This window comes from Adiantum capillus-veneris, chromosome 18 (assembly GCF_014529385.1).
Source record: "Adiantum capillus-veneris isolate H3 chromosome 18, ASM1452938v2, whole genome shotgun sequence".
NCBI classification, from domain to species: Eukaryota; Viridiplantae; Streptophyta; class Polypodiopsida; order Polypodiales; family Pteridaceae; genus Adiantum; species Adiantum capillus-veneris.
In genome coordinates this window covers 118643071-118653693 of record NC_140948.1, presented here as the reverse complement: position 1 = coordinate 118653693, position 10623 = coordinate 118643071, and positions in this window count along the sequence as shown.

Sequence of the window (10623 nt, the reverse complement as noted above, 5' to 3'; positions counted from 1 at the left end):
CATGCTATGAGTGATTGGATTATCGACTCAGGGGCATCTTTACATGTTTCTCCGCACAAAGAGTGGTTTACATCATATGTGGCTACTAAAGATTATGTCAGACTTGGCAATGAGCAGGTTTGTGACATACTTGGAGTGGGAGATGTGCAGTTGAAGTTTCAGAATGGCTCTTCTTTATGGCTTAAGAATGTCAGACATGTTCCAGCAATCCGAAAGAGCTTGATTAGTACAGGGAAGTTGGATGATGCGGGTTATGTGACAGTTTTTGGGAACAGCGCTTGGAAGATCTCCAAAGGTTCGATGACTGTAGCACATGGCAGCAAGTCAGGAACTCTGTACACTTTACATGTTTCAGAGGTTAAAAACCATGTAATTAATGTGATTGAGCAGCCAAGTGTGTCACTGTGGCATCGTAGGTTGGGACATATGTCAAAAAGAGGAATGGAAATACTTTCTCATTATGGTTATTTGCCTGGATTTTCATTTCAAGATTTCGAGTTTTGTGAGCATTGTGTTTATGGTAAGCAAACACAGGAACCGCACAGATCAAAGAGGAATCGTAGGGACGAACGGTTAGCTCTTGTACACAGTGATCTATGCGGACCAATGCCTAGTTTGTCACTAGGGGGAGCAGCGTACTTTTGCACATTCATAGATGACTATTCTCGCAAAGTATGGGTTTACTTCTTGAAGCACAAGGATGAGGTGCTCAAGGTCTTTAAGACATTCTTGCAACTGGTGGAGAATCAGAGTGGTCAGAAGCTGAAGTGCTTGAGAACTGACAATGGTGGAGAATACGTTTCCAAAGCTTTTCAAGACTTTTGTGAAGCAAAAGGGATTAAGCGGGAACTTACTGCACCATATAATCCTTCACAGAATGGGGTTGCAGAACGTATGAATAGGACCATACAAGAGAAGGTCAGAAGCATGTTGTCAAATGCTGAGCTGCCTGATGGATTTTGGGCGGAAGCAATGGCTACAGCAGTCCATTTGATCAACAGGTCTCCTAGTAGGGTTCTGGATAAGAGTGCAGTGGCCGAGATGCTATGGACAGGCAAGGCACCTTCGTATAAGCATCTCAGAGTCTTTGGTTGTGAAGCTTATAGCCATATTCCTAAGGAGTTCAGAAATAAGTTAGAACCAAAGAGCAAGAAGTGTATATTTCTTGGCTACGGAGAATCGGGCGAGATGGGTTACCGGCTTTGGGATCCTGAGTCCAGAAAGCTTATTCGTAGCAATGATGTGCATTTCAATGAAGCCAAGTTTCACGCTAAGCCAAAGAAGACAGAGGAGATCAGAAGAGTTGTCTTCAGGGAAGATGGACCTAGTGCTAGCACATCAAGACAACATAGTTAGGCTCAGGAACAGCCTATAGTGGCTAGAGAGCCAGAATCAGTTGTGGTGAGACGTTCTGAGCGTGTCTCCAAACCACCTGATCGTTATGTGCCATCTCTAAATTATGTCATGCTCACAGATTGCGGAGAACCATCTTGTTACAAGGAAGCATTACAAGTGGTTGACGCGAAAAAATGGCAGTTGGCCATGCAGTCAGAGATGACAGCTCTGCATAAAAACCAGACATGGAAGTTGGTTAAATTACCACAGGGCAAAAAGGCTCTACCTTGTAAATGGGTTTACAGGTATAAGATCACCGCTCATGATAGTCAGCCAAAGTACAAAGCAAGGCTTGTTGCCAAGGGCTTTAAGCAAGAACAAGGCATTGACTTTGATGAAGTCTTCTCTCCAGTGGTCAAGATGACTACATTGAGATGCTTTCTTGCATTGGTTGCTATATTGGATTTGGTGTTGCACCAAATGGATGTCAAGACAGCGTTCTTGCATGGTGATTTAGATGTGGAAATTTACATGCAGCAGCCAGAAGGGTTTGTTGAGAAAGGCATGGAACATTTGGTATGCCAGTTGTTAAAGAGTCTTTATGGCTTAAAACAATCACCGAGGGCATGGTACCATAAGTTCCACCAGTTTATGCTTTCTCAAGGCTACAAACGTAGTGAGTTCGATCACTGTCTATATACAAAGAAGGCTAAGGATGGCAGTTGGCTGATCCTTATTTTGTATGTGGATGACATGTTGATTGCTGGCAAACACTTGGAAGAAATTTCAGCTTTGAAGTCAAAGATGGCAAAATCGTTTGACATGAAAGACATGGGTGAGGCAAGTCATATACTTGGTATGCGCATTGAGAGAGACAGATCAAAGAAGTTGATTTGGTTATCTCAAACAGAGTATATTGACAAGGTTTTGCAACGTTTCAATATGGAGAAGGGAAAGGCATTGAGTGTTCCATTGCCACCATATGTGAAACTTAGCAAACAAGATTGTCCTGTGTCTGAGGAAGAAAAGGCTGAAATGGATAAGATTCCATATGCCTCTGCAGTGGGTAGTTTGATGTATGCAATGATTGCTACACGTCCGGATATTGCATTTGCAGTGGGAGTGGTTAGCAGATATATGTCAAATCCCGGCAAGAAACATTGGGAGGCAGTGAAAGGTATCATGAGATACTTAAAACATACAAAGAGTATGCGCATATGCTATGGTAGTCAGGATTTGAGTGTCAGAGGATACACTGACTCAGATTATGCAGGAGACTTGGATAAGAGGAGATCTACATCAGGCTATGTCTTTACATTGGCTGGAGGTGCCATATCATGGCGATCTCGATTACAAGATTGTGTTACGCAGTCTACTACAGAAGCTGAGTATGTTGCAGCAAATGAGGCATGCAAAGAAGCTATTTGGCTTGGTAGATTGGTTGCAGACTTGGGAATCAAAGTAGATATGCCAGAGTTATATTGTGATAGTCAAAGTGCTATACAATTGGCAAAGAATCCAGTGTTCCATTCGAAGACTAAGCATATTGATGTCAAATATCACTTCATTAGGGAAGTACTTGAAGACAAGCAGATACAACTGCTGAAGATCCACACCAAGGACAATCCTGCTGATCTACTCACAAAGAGACTTCCAGAAGAGGGCTTTGTGCATTGTCGTGAGTTATTGGGCATTGGATAGATGGCAGCCATGTAAATCTTTGTACATTTATGTTCATAGATTTACATTTACTTAAAGTGCCACATTGGACTTTAAGTGGGAGGTTGTTGGGATTAAAGCCCAAGTGGCCTCTTATGCGGATATGGCCGGCCGCCCGCCTAACTCACTTACCTCTAACTCTTTGTATATACTAACATATACTTTGTGAATACAAAGGAATTGGTAGATAACCCTTCTAACAGTTCTCTGCGTACTGTACTGTGTAAGCTCACTGTGTGTGTGTGTGTGAGAGAGAGTCGACCCACGCTCCGCTCCGCGACTTCAAAGACAACTTATCGGACATCCATCTTACTGATCTTACTAACCTTACCTCTGTTCATTTTTAACATATATCAATGAGGAGTAGTGAGGGATCTAATCCTCACTTAGAGCTCCACCCAAAACTCTTTGGATTCTCCTTCCTTGCACAACACGCCGAACACACATGCATTCGTGCACACACTCTTCACACACTCATGTATAGGAGCGTTACACCCTATCTGATCAATCCATAAAGAGGAGTAAGCCCAAATATTTAGAAAAATCTTCAAAATTCTTACAAGACATAGCCTTTGTGAAAACATCGACAAAGCTACCCTGCACAGGCACATAAGCCAAGCTAAACACTTTGTTAGTTCTAAAAGAAATGATTATCTCTTGATCACGGCCTTGACATCATCCAACATTATCAACAAGGACATTTTCAACCCTTTTTTGTTTGTGGTTATTTTTAGCCCACACATATGAGTGATCTTATGCATGCAAGTACCATCTTCAACTTGCTTGCTTCTTCTTAACTAAGGCAAGCTCATCACAAAAGCTCTATAAAGCACAAATATGGGATGCCTACTCTTCAAGCTCAATGGTGAATCTTCACTTGACTCCATGCCTCACACGGGTAACACATGGTTTGTATGTTAAATTTGCACAAAAAGGATTCTTCAAAGCTTGTGTTCCCAAAGACTTACAAGTCTAAGGCTCAACCAAGAGGGGAATCGACATGGCAGGATGCTTTGCACAAGCTTGAACCATCTAAGCAAATTTCTTGGCTTTCTAGAAGCTCACCAAAACTAAAAAAAATAAAAAGAAAATCATAAGAATTTTCCATGTTCTATGCATCACATGAATAAGAAAAGGATTTTTTTTCCATTTCGGATTTTCCTTTACTTGCATATATTTTGTAATGGTATTCATGTAGATACACTAAAGTTTAATATAGAATGGTTGACATGTGGAAGTAATGTCAATCATTGGACTGCATCTCATGACTAACGGCGGCCAATATCGGATTCACATAGATAACGTTCTCCTATCAATAATAGAGACACCTCTATTTAAAAACTCTAGCTCTCTCTCTCTCTCTCTCTCTCTCTCTCTCTCTCTCTCTCTCTCTCTCTCTCTATTCTCTTGAAATGACCACCCTCCTTTCCACGTTCAGTCTCTTGAACAACACACATTATAGTAGTATTGCAACAAAGCCTTGGACTCTCAAAGTGATTCTCCTCCAAGCTTCCAACCTTGTTTAGCTTGGCAAACACACAAAAAATTGGATAGGGAAAACACTCAACAAATTTGCTATGCATGCAATGTTTGAAAATTTTTAAAAGTTGCAAAACCTATACATGGAAATTTCAATAATTTTTCTTGTATTCTCGCAAGATCCCTACATTTTGTAACTTAAGCTAATAATTAGAGGTTAAAAATTGCACTATATCTAGGTTTTTGTGGCGAGCATTGTATGCAAGTTTTGCTTCATTTATATGGATATGACTCGTCTAACAAATCTATTCAAGTAAGCCCTTGATTTTAGAAAAAACAAAGTGATGTAATTTAATGAACACATACTCTTCTTTCATGAAAATATAGAAATAGATTAGGCTTGGAAGCTATTGGATATTATAAAAATTATTTGGATGGGTGTGTAGTAAGGAAAGGCACCGTTGGTAGTTTGTTGGAATTAGGGTTGCAGAGAAACGCACACAGCTTGGAGAAGACAAAGGAAGCTCAAGGCACAGAATAGAGAGTGGCTTTCTTAGTATTCAATGGAAAGATAGATAGCCCTAGAGTGATGGGCGTATATATAATGCTCGGGGGAAAAAACCTCCTAAAGAGAGAAAAAATGCCCCGACGGTCCTAGTGTGTTCACACACATCACTACCACATGTATATGGTAACAAATCCCTCCGGGAGTGATGCGGTGAAGGAGAGCTTGCACATGAGTAAAGGGAAGTGCCATGCCCTGAGGACATGATCAGTCCACAAAGGGGAGTAATCCCAAAGCTTTGCGGGAAGCTTCAAGATTCTCACAAGACAATGCCTTTGTGAAAAGATCTACAAGGTTGTCCTGTGTTGGCACATAAGCCAAGCTGATCTCTCTTGCCGAGAGCCTCTCCTTGACATAGTGGTAATGCACCTCAATGTGCTTTGTGCGAGCATGAAAAACCGGGTTCCTTGCAACTGCCAATGCGCTTTGACTGTCAGTGTAGATAGTGTTGGCAGTGTCCTGTCCAACACCCAAATCAGCCATAAGGCGTCTGAGCCATACACACACAACCGTAGCTGTGAAGACTGCCCTGTACTCAACCTCACAACTCGAAGTGGCCACAATAGGTTGCTTCTTGCTCAACCATGATATAGATGAACTGCCAAGCATGAAACAAAAACCACTTGTGGACACTCGTGTGTCAAAACAACCAGCCCAATCTGAGTCCGAAAAAGCATGTAAGTCTGGCGGTAATGATCCCCCCTTGGGATAAAACAAGCCAAGATGTAAAGTGCCACTAAGGTAGCGGAAAATCCTCTTGACAGCCTGCCAATGCTTTGTTAGGAAATAAGACGTAGGTAAATAGATATTTGAGTAGATTACTTAATGGAGAGAGATAGATTTCACACACAAGAGATTATAGATTAGAGAGAGAGAGAGAGAGAGAGAGAGAGAGAGAGAGAGAGAGACACGATATACGCGGTTCACCCAATGTGGGCTACGTCCACGGGAAAGCAGCCACTCAATGGCTTTAGTACTTCAAAACAAGAAGTAGTTTACAAAGGGATTATACCCTTAATAGAGCTCCCGCCTTGCTTCACTCTCACCACCTCACACTCACCTTGTTGCATCAACTTCACATTGTATCATGTGTCTAGAAATGGCCTCCTTTTATAGGCCAAAAGGGCTGCCCTCTCGCATGAGAGGCAGCCATGTGTAGCTGCCCTTGTGTAGATAAGTCCAAATCGGACCCTCCAATCCGCCCATGTGTGGCGGCCCTTGGGAAGACAAGTCCGCTGTTGAATTCGGCCACCGGTCATTGACTACCGGCCGTTTTCTGACCACTTTCCGGCCATAATATTCCGATGAAAAGGAATATTCCGCCGTCCGGCCCCTGAATTTTGGCTGTAAAATTTTTTATTTTCGGCGAGTGATTTTCCTTCACGCACGATGGCTTCTCCTCATAATGGGGGCTTTACAAATGTGCGTTTTTACCAGAGAAATTACAAGGGGTAAATCAGGCTCCATACTTAACAATCTCCCACTTGGAGACTGATCTCCAAACCAAACGTGTGACTGCTTTCCATCCTGGCTTCTTATCCTTGAATGCTGATTGAAGATGAGCAAAAGCTCAACTTCTCCTTGTTGTCCACCTTTGTAAACATGTCTGCAAGATTTTCACTTGTATGCACCTTTGCTAGGTTTAGTTGTCCCTCTTCCAAAAGAGTGTGTATGAAGTGATATCTCACCTCAATGTGCTTTGCCCTTGAATGAAAGGCTGAGTTCTTTGCAAGATGGATAGCGCTTTGGCTATCACTGTATAAAACACAATTGTCGTGCTTGAATCCAAGCTCTTCTAAGAATCTGTGAAGCCACATAATTTATTTGCTTGCCTCCGTCATTGCTACATACTCTACTTCTGTGGTAGAAAGTGAGACCACTTTCTGTAGCTTTGAAGCCCAGCTTACTGGTGTGCCTCCAACCGTGAACACATAGCCACTAGTGCTCCTTCGAGTATCTTTGTCACCTACCATATCTGCATCAGCATACCCTTCTAGAAAAATATCAGTTCCTCCAAAATACAAAGCATTTGTTGTTGTCCCTTTTAGATACCTAAGTATCCACTTCACAGCTTGCCAGTGCTCTTTACTTGGGTTGTCCATGAACCTACTCACAACTCCCACTGCATGTGCAATATCTGGCCTTGTCCAGACCATAGCATACATTAGAGAACCTACCGTTGCAGCATATGGAAATTTTAGACATATAGGCTATCTCCTCTTGTGTCTTTGGACACATATCCTTCGTTAGTTTAAAGTGACTAGCCAAAGGTGTAGAAACTGGTTTTGCATTTTGCATTGCAAATCTTTCTAGTACCTTCTTGATGTAATCCTCTTGAGATAGATTTATTGTCTTCTTCGTCCCGTCCCTTGATATTTTTCATACCAAGTATCCTCTTTGCAACACCTAAATATTTCATTGAAAAAGATTTAGACAGCTCCTCTTTTAGGTCTTTGATGTCCTGCATGTTAGCACTTGCAATCAGCATGTCATCAACATACAACATTAGGATGATGAATTTCCCATCTCCCAAATTCTTCGTGTAGACGCAGTGATCCGAGTTGCATCTTATGAATCCATGATCCAACATCCATCGATCAAACTTCAAGTACCATTGTCTTGATGCTTGTTTTAAACCATACAAGCTCTTCTTTAATCTGCAAACTATTTCTCCTTACCTTTTACTTCATACCCCTTTGGTTGAAGTATGTAAATTTCCTCCTCTAAGTCACTGTGAGAAAATGCCGTATTTACATCCATTTGCTCAAGATTTAGATCATGAGTAGCCACAAGGCTTAAGACAAGCCTAATTGAGTTCATTTTTACAACAGGAGAAAATATTTCATTGAAGTCAATACCTTTCTTTTGAAAAAACCCTTTTACCACAAGCCTAGACTTGTACCTTTTCTTCCCACCTTCTTCTTCCTTCAGCTTGTACACCCAATACGTTTTGAAGTGCCCGCTTACCTTTAGGCAACTCAACCAACTCCCATGTTTGGTTGCGATGTAGTGAGTCCATCTCTACTTGCATGCTCTTTGTCCATTTTTCTTTGGATTCATGTTGCATAGCTTCTTTGTATGATTTCGGCTCTTCAGAATATGAGATCAAGAGATGGTTGAAGGAAGGAACAAACCTTTCTGGAGGTCTACGTGCTCTTGTAGATCTTCGGGGAATAGGTTGAGGCTCCTCAATTGGTTGACGTTGTTGCACATTGTCACTGTTCAGTCCTTGAGTCTTCACTGTCCTCAAGCTCCATGTACTCATCACCTGTTTCTTTTGTTTGTTTTTTTTCCAAGTAATCTTTGTACATATTTTGTTCGTTTAAAATTACATCCCTACTCCTTAAGATTTTACCATCTTCAGGATTCCATAGGCGATACCCAAAGCCACCTTCTCCATAGCCAATGAAGAAACACTCTTTGGACTTTGCATCTAGCTTTGATCTTAGGCTTCTATCTATGTGCATGAAAGCCTCACACCCAAACACTTTGAGAAATACATAATTCACCGGTTTACCTGTCCATGCCTCTTCTGGAACTCCCCCATCCAATGCCGTTGAGGGTGACCGGTTGATTAAGTACAGAGACGTACTTACAGCTTCCGCCCAAAGCTCAAGCTGTAGGCTTGCATGTAGCTGCATGCTTCGTGCTCGCTCCATGATTGTCCCGTTCATCCTTTCCAAAATCCCATTTTGTTGAGGTATCCTTGGGGTTGTCCTTTGCCTCTGAATGCCATTGCTAGCACAAAAGCTTTCAAAAGCTTGGCTGCAATATTCACCTCCATTGTCGGATCTGAGGCATTTAACCTTGGTACCTGTTTCATTCTCCACAAAGGCTTTCCACCTTTGAAATATGGAAAATACATTGGACTTATTCTTCATGACATAAACCCATGTTTTTCTACTCGCATCGTCTATGAATGTTACATAGTACAATGAGCCACCAAGTGATGGTGTACTTGCAGGACCCCAAACATAGAAATGAACCAACTCAAGTTTTTTATTTTTTCTTTCATTTTCTGATTTTTAGAATTTTACCCTTACCATAAACATAATCTTCACAGAATTCTAAGTCCACTTCTTTCAAACCTGGTAGAAGATTCTCTGTTTGAAGGATTTGCATTCCTTTGGCACTCATATGCCCAAGCCGGTAGTGCCACACCGCATTGTCAACTTTTGTAGTTGCTGCACAAGCTGAAGGTTGCGTGCTAACAGTACACAAGTAAAGTGTACCGACCTTTTCTCCCTTGGCAACCACCAAAGATCCCTTTGAGATCTTCCACCGTTTGTCTCTGAATGCAATGTTGTGACCTTCATCATCCAATTGTTCTGTAGAGATCAATTTTTTCCGAAGAGAAGGAACATATCTAACATCTTTAAGCTTCCATTCATTTCCGTAGCAGTTTTGACAGAAACTGTACCTTTGCCAACAATCTCACAAGCTTCATCATCTCCCAAGTATACATACCCAAAATTACCTTTGGTGTAATCTTGGAAATGTTGCTTGTGTAGTGTCGCATGGAATGAAGCCCCGGAATCTACTATCCAGGAATTAGACACATTGTGTAATGAGAGAACTAGAGCATCTTGCTCTACTTTACCTGCCACATTGGGCTCCGATGTTGGCTTGTTGTCTTGAGACTCAGTCTCCTTCTTCTTCTTGGACCAGCAATCCTTCTTGACGTGGCCCTTCTTGCCGCAATTCCAATATTCAAGAACTGACTTTGTGCGTGACTTGCTCTGTCTTGAGCGATCACGACCCTTTTGGTTTTTGAACCTCTCCTTAGGCCTTCCTCTTGTTTCCATTGATAGTGCAGCACTTGATGATTCTCCTGTGCTTCTCCTTCGTATTTCCTCGCTTAGGAGAACACCCATAACATCATCAAACTTAAGAGTACTTGTGCCAGAAATAGAATTACTTACAGCCATCACAAGGCTGTCCCAACTATCCGATAGAGACGGTAGTATAAGGAGAGCTCGCTCTTCATCGTCGAAATTGATTTTCTCTGATCGAAGTTGACTTATGTTTGTGTTAAAGTCATTTAGGTGTTCTGCAACTGAACCATTCTCTGCCATCTTTAGATTGAACAAGCGCTTCATAAGAAATACCTTATTGGATGCCGATGGTTTCTCGTAGAAGTCGTCAAGTGACTTCATCAAGTCCTCCGTGGTCTTCATCTTCGAAACATTGAAGGCCACCATTGACGCCAAGTTTAACCGGATTGTTCCCAGTGCCTTTCGATCAAGGACAATCCATGCTTCATCCGCCATTGTTGCAGGCTTCTTCACAAGACCCCCTAGTGGCAAATAGAGGTCCTTTTGGTAGAGATAGTCTTCAATCAGTATCTTCCAATGTTGGTAGTTTTTGCCATTGAACTTCTCAATCTTGAGCTTCCCTTCCTCCGCCATAGCTCCCACTCAATTCAAGGAATCCTTTCCTTGAGATACTTTAGCTACGAGCAAATTTTGCTCTGATACCAATTGTTAGGAAATAAGACGTAGGTAAATAGATATCTAAGTAGATTA